Raw genomic sequence first — 21,285 nt, 5'->3', positions numbered from 1 at the left:
ATGATCAATGTTCAGACTATATTGTATGAAATTTATGAAAGTGAATCGCAACTTTTTGGATTTCATCTAAAATATGTTGCTACTATTTTTGATATTATGATATTAAATCAACATCATAAGAGGCTAGCATATTTCACTGTTACTAAAGCAGATATGACTGGATTTGCCTAAAGAAACACATAAACTCAATGAAGTAACTTGGAACATTTTAGAAACATTTTTTCAAGTATTTTAGTATTTTAGATGAAAATATTATCCTTTAAATGTAAATTATTTTGTTAACTACAGCTCCTATAAAAGTGATAAACTAGTTCAGAAGACTACTTTCTACTTTATTTAAGTTTCACACCAAGTGAAAAAAAGTCAAAGAAATTTTAATTAAAACCTCACTAATTAAAAAAACATTATGTAAACTGATCAAATGATACATTTAAATAACAATTATTGTGTTTAAAAACACAGGAACAAGAAGGCAAGGGATATATTTAGCTTCCTCAATTATAATTTGAATTGCTTTACATATCGCTTTTTATGGGGACTACAGATAGAAATGATAGCCTGAAACATTTTGGCAATTAGGTTTTGTTCATTCCATGAATTTGAAAACAGTAAAACTGATTGCTGTTAGAAGGTTTAAAGTGATCATTACACTAATTCCTACTTGCCATTTTACCCAATTAGTTCAAATGCAAAGGGTATTTTATTGATTTTGAAGCATTTTGGAGGTTTTTTTCTTTTTTTTTCCTGGTCACTAACTTTAAAAGTACAAAGGTAGAGACAGAATCCAATGGCTTACTGAAATATATAGTTATGAGCTACTGATACATAATATTAAAAAAAAAAAAAGATGAAAATGATCCTTGAAGTAGGATTTAAAAGATCTGATTCTTTAGTAGCTATTGATTTTGGACAAGAATCTGCCTTTTTATCTCAGTCTTTTCTCTTAAAATAAATAGTTAGGACTAGATGACTAGATGAGTGTTTTACAATTTTGAGATTCTTTATCAGAGGCCCTTTATTTAGAGTAAAAGAATGGCTCTATCTTTCTCAGGTTATGTTTTTTGTTGTAATCTTCTTACACACCCCAACCCCCTAAGGTAAGCTGAAGTTTAGTCCTACTGTTGTATTTGGCTGGTTGCTTTAAATTTAGTTCTGCTACTTGTAAATTTTCCTGCTATCTGAAAATTATTTTTAACAAAATTTGCATTTTGTATTTTGAGGCATAATTCTAGATTCTCCTGATCTAAACATGAATTATAAGTAGAAATTCTACCTCTACTTTTCTCTACATTATGAAATTAATATTACAGAGGGGTTGCAAAATTTCACAGTATTTTCAGCACATATCTGAAATTCTTAAAGAATAAAGAAAACATGAAAAGATTATAAACTCAAAGAAGAAAGTTGAAAAAGAAAAGTCCAGAGGCTCAAAGAGCTCAGTTACTAGAAATAGTGAATTATGAAAACTACTCTGTGTGAGTGTATGTGCGTGTATATGTGTGTAGAAACAAGGTTTATGTAATGTTCTTACATTTAAACTTGATTATTTGGCTGTCAGGGACAATACCTAGCTAAGAAAATGCCATCACAAACCAAGAAGTTTTAAATAGCTTCCTGGTTCTGAAGGGACCTGGCCTTATTTTTTAAAAGCATCTATTTATCAATTTTTATTGAAGAAAAGTAAAAAGTAAAAAATAGTTGTAACACAGATGCAGAAGATGAAAAGCCAGGAGAATACCCATTTTAAGAGATAAAAAGGAGTGAATAGAAATATAATATAAAATTTAAATTAACCAAAATTTTTAAATATGTTAAACAGTAAACCCATAATTTAGATAATTTTATAATTTCAACACAAAGAGCATATCACATATCTTTTCTTGAATATTAATAAACTGAAAGGACAAATACTGCAAGTACCAGTTGTAAGATATGCTCTAAATCATAAATCAGTGAGATGTTAATTTTCAAATATATGCCATAAAAGATATACTTATTACATTTTACAAGGTATATGTATTAAATATTGCCATGATATCAAGAATAAGTGCTGCTAATCATCACATTTATCTAATAAAATTAACCTAACTTTTTCTACAGATGTATTTCAGCTATAAGCATGTCAAATTTATTTTATCATACATATATTAAAATATGTGGTATATCATTTTTAAAATGATAAAGGCAATGTGGGGCTTGTGTTGATCTCTTCCACTGTACTGTGAGTTTCTCAAAAGACAGCATTATTGTACTTAAGAGGTTTTTGTTGCACAAGTATATGATTGAATGTATATATGCAATATTGTAAATTCTATTTAACTGAAGGCATTTTGTTCAGATAGTTTCCTTCATTAGTCATGAATTAGGAAGAAAAGAAATGAAAGTTCAAGATGAAATATTTTTATGTGAAAAACTTTTTAAATAAAAAAACTATGCATGTTCTGATAAATTTGTAATATATTTCATTAAATGCAAGACATGTAGACATATATGCAGAGATCCATCACCTTCATTTTTTTCTGCTTTTCATTTTTCACATGCTAAAAAATTTTGTTCATTTTCACTTATTACTTTTTTGGTTTGATCATGCCATATTTAACATAATGAAATATTTTTTCATAAAGTAAATTTATAAAATTTCATAAATTTATATATTTCATAATTTTCATATTATTTCATAATATTTTATAATATGGAAAATATCTGTCAGAAAGGAATATATTAGGCTCATAATAAAATCCATTTTTTAGTTGTAAGCCCAAGACACTAAAAAAAATTTTGTTCTTATAATCCTCATTTATGCAGTTTTAAATCACTGTAGAGAATTATCATTGCAGTATTTTCCAGATCAATATTGTTCTGTTATTTTCACAATGAATTTTAATTTATAAAATGGATTGTAAAACCTTACCAAAATACTGATGTTGTTTGGTGTTACATAAACCTCATCTAACTTCCATGTTAATCACCTAAAGTCACTTATTTAAAATTATTAAAGTTACAATGTCTTATTAAAAATAATCATATATGTCCACATATGGATAATGTGCTAGATTTTGTTTCAAATATCAACACTTTTATTTGTGTGTGTGACACAGGTGGCATATGAGTTTATTTTTATGTTAGAGAATCTTCATTTGTAAAAACAAAGTACTGGTGCCACTTTTAACCATTAGGAAACTAACCACATTACATAAATGAGTATTATTCAGCCATTAAAAGTATACATTTGAATCAGTTCTAATGAGGTGGATGAAACTGGAGCCTATTATACAGAGTGAAGTAAGCCAGAAAGAAAAACACCAATACAGTATACTAACGCATATATATGGAATTTAGAAAGATGGTAACAATAACCCTGTGTATGAGACAGCAAAAGAGACACTGATGTATAGAACAGTCTTATGGACTCTGTGAGAGAGGGAGAGGGTGGGAAGATTTGGGAGAATGGCATTGAAACATGTAAAATATCATGTATGAAACGAGTTGCCAGTCCAGGTTCGATGCACGATACTGGATGCTTGGGGCTGGTGCACTGGGACAACCCAGAGGGATGGAATGGGGAGGGAGGAGGGGGGGAGGTTCGGGATGGGGAACACATGTATACCTGTGGAGGATTCATCTTGATATTTGGCAAAACTAATACAGTTATGTAAAGACATGCCTTATGATCCAGCAATCCCACTGCTGGGCATACACACTGAGAAAACCAGAAGGGAAAGAGACACGAGTACCCCAATGTTCATCGCAGCACTGTTTATAATAGCCAGGACATGGAAGCAACCTAGATGTCCATCAGCAGATGAATGGATAAGAAAGCGGTGGTACATATACACAATGGAGTATTATTCAGCCATTAAAAAGAATACATTTAAATCAGTTCTAATGAGGTGGATGAAACTGGAGCCTATTATACAGAGTGAAGTAAGCCAGAAAGAAAAACACCAATACAGTATACTAACGCATATATATGGAATTTAGAAAGATGGTAACAATAACCCTGTGTACGAGACAGCAAAAGAGACACTGATGTATAGAACAGTCTTATGGACTCTGTGGGAGAGGGAGAGGGTGGGAAGATTTGGGAGAATGGCATTGAAACATGTAAAATATCATGTATGAAATGAGTTGCCAGTCCAGGTTCGATGCACGATACTGGATGCTTGGGGCTGGTGCACTGGGACGACCCAGAGGGATGGAATGGGGAGGGAGGAGGGAGGAGGGTTCAGGATGGGGAACACATGTATACCTGTGGCGGATTCATTTTGATATTAGGCAAATCTAATACAGTTATGTAAAGTTTAAAAATAAAATAAAATTAAAAAAAAATAATAAAATAAAATAAAATTTAAAAAAAATGCCAAAAAAATAAATAAATAAATAAAATGAAATACTGGAAAAAAAAATAAATAAATAAAAGGAATTCAACCATCAGTTGGAGGTTTAGAAAAGATGATCTTCAAGTGTTCCTTCTATCATTGAGCTTCTAAAACTTAGTCATAAAACATTTCATGGCTTCAATTTTCTTATTTTAAAATTGATACATTCTTTACTATATAACCTCAAAGTCACACACCAATATTTTTTTTATATTTCACTGCTATGTATATACAGTGAAAACTTGTAATTTTTGAGAACATTTATCTTTGAAAAAGAAGAAACAGGCATGTTTAGTTTTAGTGAGCAGAACATTCTTTCATTGGAAAATACTGTTTTAGATTTGTATGGAATTCCTGTAGAGAAACATTGGCCACTATTTATTAAGTGTTATCTGAACATCTAAAAATCCTTTCATTTTCTACTTAAATTGTATTTAAATACAACAATAAAAGTAAAACAAAAGCAAAATTCTGTTTATCTTAATCTTCCAAATTTGAAGTAGGCATCTTGACTATAATTTATCTTGCAAGTGGCAATAAGTTCATTGTAAATCTGTGATTCAGTGAGAGTATGACAGCCCTTCTGAAAAGGAAAATAATTTTTTTTTGAGAGAGTTTGAATCCTATTGATCGGGGGGTTATTTTTGATTCAACTTCTCAAATAGATGATGACTTTCTCTCTTTTTAAAATTAGATATATAATTCCTACTTTTTATTTTGAAATAAGTATCATTATGCCTTTATCTTTATAGTCAATAAATAAAGTATACTAATAAAATTTTGCCAGTTTTTGTTTTAGTTATCAAAATTAACTAATGTGTGTTCATGTGTGTGTGTGTGTATGTGTTCCAACTTGAGAATATGCCTCATCTCAACATTGACAATAGATCCATTTACGTGTGCAGTGAAGAAATTCAATCACTTGGTAGGGATTTTATTACAGATCTTTAAAACAAAGCCTGTTATTTGTAGTATTTCTCTCACTGGATCAGAGGTTAGGAAATCCGTGTTCTAGTCCCATAAGACATGGAACAAGTTGTTTAACTTCTCTATATATTCCTAAGAGACTCACTAATTTACCCATAAGTATTTAGGTATAGAATTTAGAGCAAAGGAAGAAGGAAAGACTAATCAGAAATATCAATTCTATCTCAAAGATTAAAATGTGTTTAGAGACTATAGAAGTAGTTTACTATGTTCTGAAAGTAAGTTTCATTGGTTTGAAAGTAAATGGTGGCTCCATGTTACAGGCCTACAAATGTTAGCACTGTTTTTTGTTTGTTTGTTTTTTCCTACATTCTACACTGGTAGAATACTTCTTCATAATATATGTAACATGAAGGCTGATAATTGATCATTCCATCCCATATTATCATTAGAAGAAGAAAGATATGGCAAAACCAATACAATATTGTAAAGTAATTAGCCTCCAATTAAAATAAATAAATTTATATTAAAAAAAAAATTCACTGATGCCAGTAAAAATTAGGTACTATTACTCTGATACTCTTTACTATCTTTCATGTAAAATTTACCACTGGATGTAAATTTCTTAGAAAAAGAATATTAGCTTTGTAAATATTTCTGTAGTGTAATTTTAGAAAGTGACTAAAGGTATGTTGCAAGTAAATCATGTTTCTGGCCTTTACAGTAAAAAAGTATAGAAAATTCAGCAGCATATTAATAAGTGGTTCATGAGTGTTTCCAAAAATATTTTATTTTAGAATATGTTAGAAGAAAATAAATAATACTGGCTTCCATTTGATAAGAAAATTAGTGGTACAATGAAATATGTTCAAAAACACTTAAAATTCATATTTAAAGACATATTTTAAGGATATGCAAGATCTAAATATTTTCAATTTAAAATGATAGATCAATTAATTTTATAAGAAATGAATATTAAATTTTATAACTACTTAAATATAATGCATTTTACCTTTTAAAAATCACTAGAGTTAAGGAATATAGTTTAGATACTTAATATTTTTTAAGTCCAAAATATCTATTTATGCTACCCCACTAGCTTGTGACTATTACTTATGATCCCCTCTTTTTAGTTGAAAGAGAATTTACAATCATATATTGTGTTATATACTTAAATTTTACAATAAATACCAAGAATCAGGACATGGAAAAGTTCAGTAAATGTTAGCTATTTAATTATTTATAATTTTAAGATCTGGTCATTTTCAGAAGACATTTCAATTGGGGATATACTATCATAAAATTTTTCAACTATTTTGTGTTATGTCTTTTTCACTGTTTAGGGATGTTATACAAATTCATAAATTTTCCCTGGATTTCCAACTTTAATTTTATTTTTTTATATCAAGTTATAAGCCCCTCCAAATCCTTTGGCCAAACTAGTATATTTGGTATAAATGTATAGAAACATTCTTAAATGTTAATATATAATCATAACAGTTCTTACAAACATATGTGTAGGTATTCAGCATAATTTATGTCATTCTTGTAACAGGCCCATTTTCATTTTTACTAAAGATTCTAAGGCTATAAAGTCTCAAAGTTATAAAAAAATCAGCCTAAACCATAAATCTTTGAAATCTTATTTTTCAACCACTTCAGACTAAGAAATAAGTCTAAAATTTTTACTTAGAAAACGGAACCAAGTATAAGTGTGAAAGAAGACATCGTATAAAATCAGTTTGCTAATTTTCATAGGTCTTCCAGATTGAATTAATTTTGTTACTTTTTATTCAATAAATAGTGGATGCTAATTATTGGATAAAGATTCTAAAATTTGTATATGGGCTTTCTTCTCTTCAGAAATGGAACAACTTCAGAAATCCATTGCACTTATGTAGACACCTGCAGATGCACACACAATGCTTGGCGTAACAGGTCTTACAGTTATGGTGTGCAGTAAAATGTCAGGATTATAAGAAAAACGTGGGATTTTTATATACTTTTTAGGGATTCTTATAATTGGCATAATAAAAGTCACCATACGGAAACAGTTACCATTAGTATGGTTCACAAATACTTGTAACACTTTTACAACTGTCTCAGCCTTAATTTAATTAAGTTTTAATCTTCATTTTCTAACGGCTTTAAATGAACTTTTTGAAATTATCTTTAGTTCTACAGTTAAATATTAAGATCCACTCAATTCAGTCATTTTATTATGTACTTTTTTGTTTTGATATCTTATGATTTTTGAATGGTAATTATCTTATATTTCTTTTATTTTTAATTTTTTCTCTTTTCACTATTTAATTTTACTAAAATATAATTTTACTATAAAGTGTAACATAAAGAATGATAAAATTCAATTTTTCTTTTTTTTTTTTGGCTGCTTAGAATGCTTTTGGTTTTCACATGAAAGCCTTAGAAAATATGAAGATTAGGCAAAACTTCTCAAATGATGTCTAGAACAAAAATATACCTGCAAGTTTATAATGTTTTTTAAGTTAAAATGAATGAGGTAATTTTATATCACATATTTGTTTTATACATAATGTCAGAGATCATTTATCTATAGTATAATGCCTTCTAATGTGAGACTAATTGAGAAAGAAGCTAACTGTTTGAATAAGAGTGACCATGGGTAATGCATATCATAAGCTTGATGGCAGTGGAATATATTCTTCCACTACAAATTTCTTAAGTACACTGAGTAAATTTTAAATAAAATATCCAGAAGACATTATAACTTTAATAAGCAACAATATTTCCTCTTTCTTCTGATATAAGATTATTATAGTCTATCTAAAGTTCTTAACGGAGGCTTGATATCTCTACCGATTGTTTTAAGCAAGCATAGATGGACTCTGACAGTGTATTTGACACAGGGTTATGTTGCTATAATCATGGCTATTGAAGACAACAAAGCACTTTCATCATAACTTATCTATGTTCTTCTCACAGCCCATCCATACCTTTCCACATCTATTTTATGCCTTGCCACGTGCTTTTCCAGATCTATTCTCCTCATTCTTTGTACATTGGTTGACCTGAATAGGCTACATCCTGCTACACAAACTGTGGCATTACATTAGCAGCACCAACATCAACTAGGGACTTGTTAGAAAAACAGATTATCAAGCCCTCCCAGACTTAATGAATTAAGATTAGCCTTTAACAAGACCACTATGTAATTCTTATGAACATTTAAATTTGAGATGCTCCAGGCTCTATCAACAGACTCCAGAGAACTCCAGCAGGAAGATGGAGGGAAGAAGGAAAGTAGGATCAGGATTGTTCTGAAAGGCCTCTCTGACTATGCTAACTGGAGATGGGCCCTTAACTGAAAGTTACTAGTCTTTTTTATGCCATGAATCTATATCTATATCTATATCTATCTATATATATATATATATATATATATATATATATATATCTGTCCAACATCTCTCCCTTCCTTCATCCCAATGGGTAGGGAATAATGACAGCCTAGTTGCTTCTATCCTAGGTGCATGATCCCTTGTGGTTCTTTACATATGCTTATTTACAAGTAATCCCTTTGTAAATAAACCTTCCTTGAATTAGCCCATATTCAATAGTTTCCCTACAGACTCTATAGATGTACCACTGGTACAAGGAAATCATTAGAGATTTGATTTTTTTCAGATACTACATTAAACATCATCTCTCAATTTGTTTATAATGACTCTTAAACTTAAATAGATAATATCTCAGTAGAAATAGGAATAGTTATTGCTCATCATTCTACCACTGGTTGCTTACTTATTTCCTTACTTGTTTTGAAATCTAGAATACACATCTTATGCCCTTTCTGGCAATTATTTCCTCAAGAAGCATAGAGCATTCACAAGGATAGAGGATATAAAAAGGAAGTCAAGTGAATTAGCTGGACTGAATTTGGAGAGTAATTGAAACAAAGGTAAAACTGGCAAGAAAAATAAATGTGGGACTAACAGAAACCTAAGATGGACTGGATACTACACATTATTTTAGTAATAACTTTTACATGAGATCCATATGAACAGAGCTAAATACAGCTATATATATCAGCAGTTTCCATAATTCTCTTTCAATATTGCATTAGACTATATGCTCATGCTCACTCTGTTGCTTCAGTCATGTCCAACTCTGCAATCCCAAGGACTATAGCCTTCCAGGCTTCTCTGTCCATGGAATTCTCCAGGCAAGAACACTGGAGTGGGTTGCCATTTCTTTCCAGGGAATCTTCCCCACCCAGAGATCAAACCCGCATCTCCTACACTGCAGGTGGATTCTTTACCGCTGAGCCACTAAGGAAGCCAATTAGACTACATATTTTATTTCTAAGGAAATCAGCTATGTAAGAAATTTAAAACTCTGTGCTACTTTCTTACTTTGTTCACACACCTTTATCCGATAAAACTTTTAATGTAACTAAAGCGTATTCGCTTCTTGTAAAGGCTCCAGAAGTGGGCAGTATCAGTTAATGGTTGTGTGTCTAAAGCATAGGTACTCTGTCCACTGTCTCATTTAAACACAAAATAGCCATTCGAAATGGGATTATTTCCCTCCTTTCTAGATGTAAAAATGGAGAAAGGCTAAGTAGATTGCCCAATACATATACTAGTAAAATACATTCATTCATTTGACTTTAAAACTTCAGTCCTAGCATCAACACCACCACCTGACCATGAATAACAGCATTTCATATATCCAGTCAGAAATAACAACTGAAATATATCCTGGGAAATCACAAATGGACTGGATTAGTTTACTTGATCCACATTATTTTTTTTAATGCAAAGCTAATAATAGAAAATTTTAAGTAGTCAACAATATCTGATTTTAAGGATGGTTTACTTTAGTATGGAGCAGAGCCAGTTTCATTTACTGAATTTAATACTAAATAATATTAACTATTAACTGATAGTGCCAGGCATAACCCCATGGTGTGAAGCCTCTCGATGTCTTATTTTTAAAGTTTAAACAGATGAATAAACAAGGTGTAGCAAAAGCCAACTGCTAGGTGAAACTCAAATTACCAAACAGCTTTGTTTTGTTTTTTTAGTAAAATCAACTTTGGCTCATTCCTTTCAAATGGAAATGTTCAGGAGAGTTGATGACTGCCACTGTTCACTGCTTTCCACCCTCCTCACTTCCTGAATGTAAGCCAACTAAATGAAAATTTTCTAATTTGTCTGGACAAAATCAATCTAGAAATCTCTCACACTTTAATTGCATTTGGTATTATGAAGAAATGCCATTTGAAGACAATTTAAAAAAAGAAAAATCAAGCATCAACACTAAAAAGCAACAATCTATGATTTAGAATACAAATGATTAGATAGGAGGAAAAAAATACACTATGCAATGCACCCCAAACCTAACACCATGCTGTTCTGCCATATATAAAGGTTCTTCTCTTCCTAAAATTGTGAAGCTTAATTGTGTGATTTCACACTGTGCACAGCAGGGTAGCCATATGCTCTAGAAAACTATATGGAGGGAAGCAGCTTGCTGCAAAAGTGGGTGAAAATGCCCCAAAATAACTCAGAACAAGATAAAAATGTCTAACATAGGACCATACTTTCATACTCCAAAAGGCAGAGTCCACTTTGGCACCAGCTTTGAGCACAAATAGAATGTCTAGCCCCTTCAAAATACTTTAACAAGGAAAAAGATTTAAAAACCACAACCCCACACTCATTGTGACCATCTCATTCACAGGCAAAATAATTAGCTCTGATAACCATTTGGGGAAGCCAGTTACACATAAAATCATTGCCATCTTTGTTCTTTAAAGTTAAGACTCTCTTTCTTTTATGCTATACATATTAGTATTATTTCCCTTGTTTGCTCATTCTATAAAAAATGAGATAATATGTTAATATAAACAATAAGGTATCAAAACCTCTGATAATAATTACTTGTGAGCATAAAAATGGGGCTGAAAATCTAAAAAAAACAATACCAGTTATGAAATAAGATCCTTGTTACAAGATGACAGTTGCAGTTAATGTGAAAAGATGTAGGCTTCCTTAGGCTTAAAGGAAAACACTGGGGTTATCGGAAGTTCTTAAAATCTCTGCATAGGAATAACTCAAAAGCATGGCTTGAGGAGTAGCATTGAATAAAACTGTTAAAATGATTATTTGCAGATACATCATATGAGAAAAAAACAAATTTTCATGCTTAATATTGTCATAAAGGTCCTCAGTAATTTTGGAGTATTTCTATCTAGTACCTTTTAAGAATGTAAAATCTATTACCAAGCAATTTCTAACATTTTATTTTTTCTCTTCTTTCTCCCTAAATACAACTTATTCAGCAAAATATAAAAGTATATTTACTGTTATGAATGACAGTTTTCATAATTTCACAAATGTGATGAAATATGGAAATGAAATATGAAGATGATATTCAATAAATAATTATGTATTTAAATCATAAATTGGTACATTTTGGGACATGGATTTTAATTGCTACAAGTATCAACATTAACACAATTTTCAACAAAATAAAATGATTAGGAAAATAGTCAAGAGAACAATGCAAAAAACAACATAAAAGGATAAGATATTGATAAAGAATGCAACAGTCAACATTTATATATAGTATACCCACCTAAATGTTATCAGTTACCTATGTGTTAAATATATATTTACTCTAACAGTGCCAAAGTTCTTACACAAAAGACTAATAGTTAATTTATTAAATGAAAGTACCTTAAAAATCATACTTAACCAATTTTTAAATGTCATAAATGTTGTATCTTGTTATTATTTATGATAAACATTCATGAACATTAATACATCAAATAAACTCATAAAGAAGGACATGGGAATTTGAGCAGGCAAGTGCAAATTCATCATTTATATAAAATAGAAGATGATGCATATTTATTCAATCATGAAAATTTTTGATTTGGCAATAAATTTCTGTATCCTGATTTTCACTATCTTTTGCTTCCACCTATCATACTTTCAAAGATTTGAAACATGTTAAGTAAAAGTAAAACCTTGTTTTTTTTTCTGTTAGTTGATAATGCATTTAAAAATAATTTTAAGATATGGATTTAGGGTAAAAAAAAGCAATAAATGAGTTAAAATTAGGCTTGTGAATGCTTTCATCAATTATTCATCAATTTTTTTTCCAGTAAAATCATAAGTAAGGTAATCTTCTCAGTCTTTCCTAAGAGTTGACAGAATTAATTATTGTCATTAAGGTTCATCTGGAAAATCCATCTGCTATAAAATATCCGTTCCACTAGTTAATGTCCCACCAGTATAGTCATTTTTATAGAAATAACTTTTACCATATTATCTGAGATGGTTTATTAACATTGTAAATATTCTAGTGGAGAACAAGATTTCATGGAGAGTGGCCAGTTATCATGTACTGCTGGGTATGTACTGGTGTCTCTCCATAATTATAATCCTCATGTAAAATTTTGCTAATCAGTATATCAGTAGAATCTGCAATCTTGTTAGAAATGCAGAATCTCTGATCCCATCAAAAGCCCATGAAATCACAATCTGCATTTGAGTAAGAATGCAAGATGATCTGTGTACACACTGAAGTTTAAGAACCATAGTCTAAGACTTAGACTCCAAAATATGTATTAATCATTAATTGCACATCTGTATACTGTACTAGTTTGTCTGCCTGCTCCTGCTTACTTAAAATTTCTTATGTGTGTGCATGCTTAGTCACTCAGTCATGTCCAAACCTTTGTGACCCCATGGACTGTAGCCCACCAGGCTCCTCTGTCCACAGGGACTCTCTAGGTAAGAATACTGGAGTGGATTGCTATGCCCACACCCAGGGATCTTCCTGCTAAAATGATGTCTTATAAAAAGTTATATTAGATAATATAAAGTCCACCAATTTCTTCCTCTCTCATTTAGATTAAAATAAATCTCTTTACCTAGGCCTCAAAGCCTATAAAGTCTAATTTCTGCCAGTTTCTCAACTGATTTCCACTTTCCTTTTTTTCCACTGAATTCCAGGCACATCAGGAGAAGGCAATGGCAACCCACTCTAGTACTCTCGCCTGGAAAATCCCGTGGACAGAGGAGCCTGGTAGGCTGCAGTCCATGGGGTCGCTAGGAGTCAGACACAACTGAGCGACTTCACTTTCACTTTTCCTTTCATGCATTGGAGAAGGAAATGGCAACCCACTCCAGTGTTCTTGCTCGGAGAATCCCAGGGATGGGGGATCCTGGTGGGCTGCCGTCTATGGGGTCGCACAGAGTCGGACATGACTGAAGAGACTTAGCAGCAGCAGCTAGGAACATCAGGCTTTCTTTTTTGCAAGCAAACTCAAGCTCTTTCTATCTAGTTGTTTTCTCTGCCATTAGGTAGTTATTTGCTTATTTCCTTGTCTTTTTCTCCTCATTTAAATATAAACTCAACAAACCAGGTTTTGTTCAATGTTGTATAAACAAAGGACTAGAATAAAATATGACATGCAAATAGTCAGTGAATTTTTGTTGAAGCAAGAAACAAAGAAAGCAATAAGGAAGAGAAGTAAGGATGAATGTATAGAAGGAAGGAAGAAGGAAGTGAAGAAATAGCACTGAAAGAAAGAAAAGGAAAAGGAAAGAAAAAAGAAAGTGAGAAAAGAAAGGAAAGGAAGAAAGGAGGCGGAGAGTGAAGGGGAGAGAAATGAAAGGGAGGGGATGGGAGGGGAGAGGGAAAAGGAAGGGAAGGGAAGGAAGGAACAAAGGAACGGACAAATGAAAGAAAGTCTTGATAAATAACCTGTTGGAAATTAATGTTAAAGTTAATGTTGGACATTAACTACCTAAAAGTTAGGTTCTCAAATGAAGAGGTTCTGGAACTTAAGGCATATATTTGGCAGTTGTCCTGGTGAAAAATGTTTATATGGCTGAGTTCCATTAACTGGGATAAGGAGAGTGCCAGTCCAACTATCTTGATGGTAGTGTTGGCCACTTCAATGCTTGCTTTAATTTATCTCTCTCTACAATGAGATAACCATAAAGATAAGTCCAGGCCAGTTCAAACCTCAAGAGAAAATAGAAGATGATGATAAATCTATCAATTAATGTATGAGATCTCTGGATAGACACTTGAATTAGACGGGATAGTGGTGGTCATATCATTTCAATACTTTAATGCTTAAATACTTTCCAAATACCCAATTTGTCCATCAAGCTATGCTTATATATCTTATCAGTGACTTAGGAATTTGCTGCTTTCTGAAGCACACAATCTATATTTGAATAGAACTCAGTGTTAGAATAGTTTTCTCTATATTTTGTATCTTCCTGTGGTTTCATACACTAAGTTCTACAACCTACAGCAGAATAGGTTTGATCTCTCCTACATATAACATATTATAATTTTAAAAGGCACCTATAACTCATCCTAACGTTCTCATTCTGTAGAAATTATTTCTCTTAGAATTGACCAATAATTTTTTACTATTATTTTATCTCTATACTTTTCCTTTGAAAATAGAGACTATATTTTAAATTTTATGAACTTAAGCTTATATGCTTAAGCATTGAGATAATATGTGTAATAAACCCTGATACTTGATAAACATATATCAGTATCCACAAAAATCTAAGTAACCATCCATAAATGAATTTTCTCATGGTGATGCAGTGTATGAAGATTAATAAAAAAAGAATGTTTTCAATTTATAAATCTATACTCTATAAAGATATTAATATATAGTTTGAAAACAGGTGCTTTCAAACTATTGAAAAGACTTATACTGTATTTTACATGTGGCCAAATAACCTATTAGTGAAAGGCACCTACTAGGCACCCAAGAACTGTTATTTCTACACAATAGAGTTTTTGCCATATTACAGTCCACTGTTTTAAACAAAATGGTTACATATCATAGTATGTGACTTTTGAAATAAACTGGAAATTCAATGTAGATTGTATAACTGATAGTATGTTGTTTTCCTCTTTTTATTGAGCAATGTGAAACTCAGATGATGTTACTTGAAAAAAATATTGCTTATGATATATATTTTTTTGAATTCCTGCTTTTGTTTGGATTAAAATTGCTGACCTAAAGTTAATAATGTATGCTGAATTAACTATTCTTACCTTAAAGTTGAAAACAATTAAAAATTCTACTTACAAGCCGGTAATTAAAATAGATTTTCTTTTATGCTGCCCTTAGGGAGCGGTTATACATCATATTAAATTTCAGTCAAATATAATTTCATGTTACATTATGTGCTGTGTTTAGTCACTCATTCATGTCGGATTCTTTGCAACCCCATGGATTGTAGCCTGCCAGGCTCTTCTGTCCATGGGGATTCTCCTGGCAAGAATACTGGAGTGGGTTGCCGTGCCCTCCTCCACGGCATCTTCCCAACTCAGGGATCAAACCCTTGTCTCCTGCAGTGCAAGTGGATTCTTTTCCATCTGAGCCACCAGGGAAGCCCTCCTTACCTTATAAACTAAGTTAAAACCCTGCTCAATTCTATGAATAAGACCATTAGCTATTAAATATACTGGAAGCATTTGCTACACTACATCAAAATAAGTACCATCAATGGCAGTAAATGCTAATGACACATATTTGACTACACAAGATGATACAGGCATCTAAATTTCTAAGGAAAACAATGAAAGAGTGTTTATAATTATTATATATGTATATGGTAACTTTTTAGAAGAATATATTGACACTTTTACATGAAAGTACCAACTACCAAGGTTGCTTATTAACAGCAGACAGGAATTGTCTACATACTGGGGAAAAAAAGAAATCTCATTCTACTGTATTATGTAAGAAAAACAATGGTTTAAAAACTTATCTAGAGTAAAATACATTAAATTACTATTTTCAATAATATAAATATTGAACTCTTGAGGAAGAAAACCCAAATATGGTTGTCATCTATATTACTTTAACCTTAATATCACCTAATAAAAGGGTCTTCATGTATTAAGCCTTTATGAACCATGAGTAAATAGAAGGATGAATGAATACTAGTTTATCAGTATGAAGATTGGGTTTTCACATGGCCTTTTTCAGATGACAATTTCCTATAAGAAGTAATGGTGTTGTAGTAAATAATCTAAAAGATTCCATCTATTTTAAAATATAAAATCCTAGAAATTAAGGACCCTTTACATAATGTTTTAATCATACTACATATTTATTACTAAGTCAACAATGAATTAAAATCTCTTAGAGATATAATAATAAATTATGGTATTTAGAGATTGTTAGAAAACGTATGTTATATAAAAATTAATAAATAATTTCAAAAAATTATTATACTTAAAGCAACAAACTATTCTGATAGAATATAAAATATCACTAGATTCTATGGTATCTAATTTTAAACATCTGGATAATCTATAAACTAAAAAGATCAATTGTTTTTAGGTTTATTTATATAACTGCAAATAATCCTTTTAAGGAAGCTTGAATATTTCCTTTATTTATTTTGATATACAGTCATCATATTTCTATTCAGCACATTATCCACTTACAGCAATTTTTATATATCTTAGTAATATAAACACAATTTACTAGTTGAAAACTTCTGTTCATCTCTCAAGAATTTGTACAAACACCTTATTTCTGTGCAGCCTTTCTTGACTTTTACATTTAGAGGCAACTGATCCCTCTCCTTTACTTAAGTAACATTAAAAAAAAAAAAAAAAAAAACGACTGCTCTGGCAATTTTTCTCATAATAAGCTTCCCTTTATAAAATAAGTTATATAGACTATTCCATAGTACAGCCTGAATTGCACATTTTTATAACCTCTACTATCCAGAGCAATGTCACATAGATAGCAAGAGTTAAATATATTTGATGAATAATAGTAAAAATAAACACAATTACTATCCACTGAACATAAGCCAACAACTGTACTAAATTCTTTCACATAATTATGAAATACCTACAGGTAGCTACTCTCAGCTACCAAGAAATTACAGGTTCTAAAGTTGAAGTTATTGTTCAAAATCATACACATAATAAGGGATAGAGTACAGACTCAGCCTAGCTCTCTGACCTCAAAACTAACCAATAATGGTGGGCAATTTGGTTTTGTCTTTACACTGGGAGAAAATACTTGAGGTTTTTTGGCATTTCCACCTAATACTGTGTTTAGTCCTCACTATAACCTTAATATAATACTACAATACTATTTTACTGATAGGGAAATTCAGCCCTAATATTTCATGTGAAAAGACTCTCATCACCCGAAAAGACTCTCACGCACAGTAGGTGAGAAAAGTAGACTAAAATCCAATGAATAAAATCAAATGTTCATTTTGAAAACTATTGGGCACTAATAAACTGTGGTGTTAACATACTATTTAAAGAAGATTTAAACCAACATTCTTCATCAATATTTTTCTCTTTGCCTTCTTTATATTTTATTTCATGTCTAAGACTCTTTTCAAATGGAAAAAATCAGAAGGGGTTTTCTTTCACTGAGAACAAGTAGAAACTGAAAAAAAAAATTTTTTTAAGAACATACCTTAAATTGAATTACTGATGCTTAATTATAGTACTATAGGAAAAATTATTTGGGGCAGACCCTACAGAGATTGAAAAACCTTTGATAAATATTCCAAGTTTTTTTTCAAATTATTCACTAATTGTGCAGCTTTTATAATAAATTCATTACAGTAACTTAATTTTTCATAAATTAATATGTAGACTTTTGAGTCTATACACTTAACAAATACCAAGTGCCACATACTAAGTGCAATTTCAGTGTTTATGTTTTCTTTGTTTTCATAGTGATAATACTAAGTACTTTAATTGCCTCAAGTTATTAAGAATAGACAAATTAGGAAGTAGCAATGACCAAAAGACATCATAGACACGAAAGTTTAACTGCAGTGTGAATAGAAAAAAAAATGAAAATTGGACACGATCACAGTGCAAGCTTTGTATGCACTTGTAGGCATCAAAAAACCTATGCTATCACAATCTCTATTGTATATATGCTTTAGATGATAATTAATCTCAGCAAAATAATATTCATAATATTACATTAATATTTATTTGTATATAGTTTACTGACTTTATTATTTTGTGTTTATCAATAAATTTTCTTTGATTTTATAAATGTAAAAAGGCCATAAGCAAGGCATTTATATCTAGTTTTACTCTGTGAATTTTAGTAGTAATATAATAAAAAAGCAGTATTTCATTTTAAGTTTGTAAGAATACTTTTGGTTTTCAAAGGGATTAAAAACATTGGTTATTATAACTATAACAAAATAGGTATTTTTAAATTGAACAACATGAACATTTGATTATATTGAAAAATATAATTTTTAGCCTTTAAGTAAGCTGGATGAATATTCTGGCTAGTGAAATTGCAAATATTTATTCATTAGTTTACTAAATATTATCTAAATATGTCTATGAGTCAGAAGCTGTTCTAAGCACTGGGAATGAACCATGAACAAGACTCATCCTCTCCCTACCTACAGAATTTAAAATGGTGAGTTACAACAGGAAAGTCTAAATTTCAAGGAATTGACAATTTCAGCTAAATCTTGGAAAAGGAATTAGAATGACTTGGTTGAAAGGAAGAAGGAATAGCTTATGGGACTAGCCTGAGGCAAAAAAGAATATGGTATGTTCGACAAGCTAAAAGTAAATCTGTTTGGCAAAAAACAGTGATTATCAGAGTTGCATGAGATGAATTTGGAGATGTAGACAATAAAACATAAGAGGATCTCTTGGGTTATCATCAAGTTTGGTTTTATTCCCAAAGTCACTGGGAAAGTCACTGGGAAACCAGTGGAAGCTTTAAAGCAATGAAGGAATGTGATCAGGTTTTCATTTTTAAAAGTTAATTCTGATTACATTGTGGAGAATGGAATAGAAGAACATGACATTTTTTTTCTTTAAAATATCTAGAAAAATTAATCAAGTTAGTTTTGCATTATCTTTATTGACTCATCTAAAACATCAATTAAAGGACTCACTGCCCACATATATCCTATATCTCCTTTAGTACTCCGCTCAGCCATGAGCTTTACAAAATCTTCCTTGTCCCACCAGGAGGGATTTCTCCATGTCCTCTACTCTCTCTCAGTCTCTCAAAAGAAGGGGCATGTATTATTTATCCTTATTTTGCACAGAACAGATGTCAGTTGGTATGTCAAGCATGTTGGGTAAACTAAAATTTTTTGCTTAAAAGAATATTGTTTTCATGTCAGCAAATTCCTATTTAGAGATTTGGTCCAGCTTAAGAGTCAAGTCTTTGAGGACTGCTTTATGTCTGAAAATACAACTATATATTGAGGTTTGTATAAAGATTTGATGCAAGTATAATAATTTAAGTCACTAAAAATGAACATAACATTCAAAATGTTTTCTGCACACATAATTTAAATATCAATAATTAAAAATATTTATTTCCAAGATGGCATCACTGAATATCATATTCAGTGATATGTCTATATTCATAAACACTATTCTAGAAAGAATACGAGTGAAACAGGTCTAAATGCTATGAATGCTAACACAGCATTGGAAGATTATTATAACAATTGAGAAAATTTGAGCACTGAAATTAATCAAGGGTGTAATCTTGATGCTTAATTGAAATTTGGCTGAATGCACTTCAAAATTTTAGATTAACTTTCAAATCACTTTAGTAATTGATAACTATTCTCTTTTCAATCTGAATTATTTGTTCAAGTTCTACAAAATATTTAATATATATATAGCACCAGGGTTTCTCAAATCACTTGATGGCAAACTTTACCTGGAACATATGTATTATAAGTTAATAAACAATAAACTCATGTCCAAAAATTACCTGCCTTTCTTCAATGGACAACAGAATGAATACAGGGAAATCTGTCTATGTTAGTGCATGCAAATTTCCAAAGAGAGTGAAAACACTAAACTGAAGGGCTTTTTTCTTAATCAATATTTCAATATTTATACATTTTTACTTCCCTGTAATAAAAAAATCTATCTACTTGATTAAACAATTGTAAATCTGATAATGATCCCTATATTCATATGAGTGGAAGTTGTCATGGTAGGAGAGTGAATAGAGAACTAAGGTGATATCAATTTAATCCTTTAAAGGAGATTACCACAAGCTAAGAATTCATTTTAGAATGCTTCTTAGTAAAGAGAATCAAGGTAACTACTTTCAGTATGAATTTTGATGGAAAATGAATTTCTGAGCTGTATGATTTTAAATCAATTTATGCAAATATGTCTTAATTATTTTTTCCTTAGTCTGTACTAAGCATCTGAATGATTTTCCATTACCTATATATCATGCAAACTATGCATAACCATACTACAAAAATCATTGCCATTTTGGAGAATATATAACTTTGAGTTGGAAACAGAGCTGGAGTAAATATTTGTACTTGAAATATGTTCATTTCGTTAATATTTCCACTGATGAACACATCAATATAAAATCTCTTTAGTGTTTCATACTGCACTATTTTTTCCAGTGAAGCTGCTACCAAAAAATAGAAAAAAAAATTCTTGCTACACTTCCTAAATTTTGTAAACTGTAGACTTATATTAATTGACTAGAAAATTATCAACATATAATTTGACTCTGATATTTTTATCTCTAAAAATCAAAATAGGAAATTAAGGAACACTTAAACTTGGAGTCATAATATCAAGGAATAACTGTTGAAAGGGAAAGTGAAAGTCGTTTAGTCGTGTCCAACTCTTTGCGACCCGTTGGACTATAATCCATGGAATTCTCCAGGCCAGAATACTAGAGTATGTAAACTTTCCCTTCTCAAGGGGATCTTCCCAACCCAGGGATCGAACACAGGTCTCCCGCATTGCAGGAATATTCTTTACCAGCTGATCCACAAGGGAAGCCTGGAATAACTGTTACCTTTTCAAAATGAGAAATCTGTTCTCAGTACAATCATATGGTTCAATAGGTAATTCAGAAATAGTAGAATAAGCTATATAAAATAATCACCAGACATAATGTTTCCATTAT

At 30.9% G+C, this 21,285-nt stretch overlaps 1 protein-coding gene across 3 annotated transcripts in view; it reads right to left on the bottom strand.

The window, feature by feature from the left end:
* The window catches only part of CSMD3 (CUB and Sushi multiple domains 3), a 1,475,959-nt gene that overhangs the window by 881,290 nt on the left and 573,384 nt on the right, over positions 1-21,285 (bottom strand). The gene's annotated exons all lie outside the window — the stretch shown is intronic.

The sequence above is a fragment of the Bubalus kerabau genome, chromosome 14 (genome assembly GCF_029407905.1).
Source record: "Bubalus kerabau isolate K-KA32 ecotype Philippines breed swamp buffalo chromosome 14, PCC_UOA_SB_1v2, whole genome shotgun sequence".
NCBI classification, from domain to species: domain Eukaryota; kingdom Metazoa; phylum Chordata; class Mammalia; order Artiodactyla; family Bovidae; genus Bubalus; species Bubalus kerabau.
This window is presented reverse-complemented; position numbering and strand designations above follow the sequence as displayed.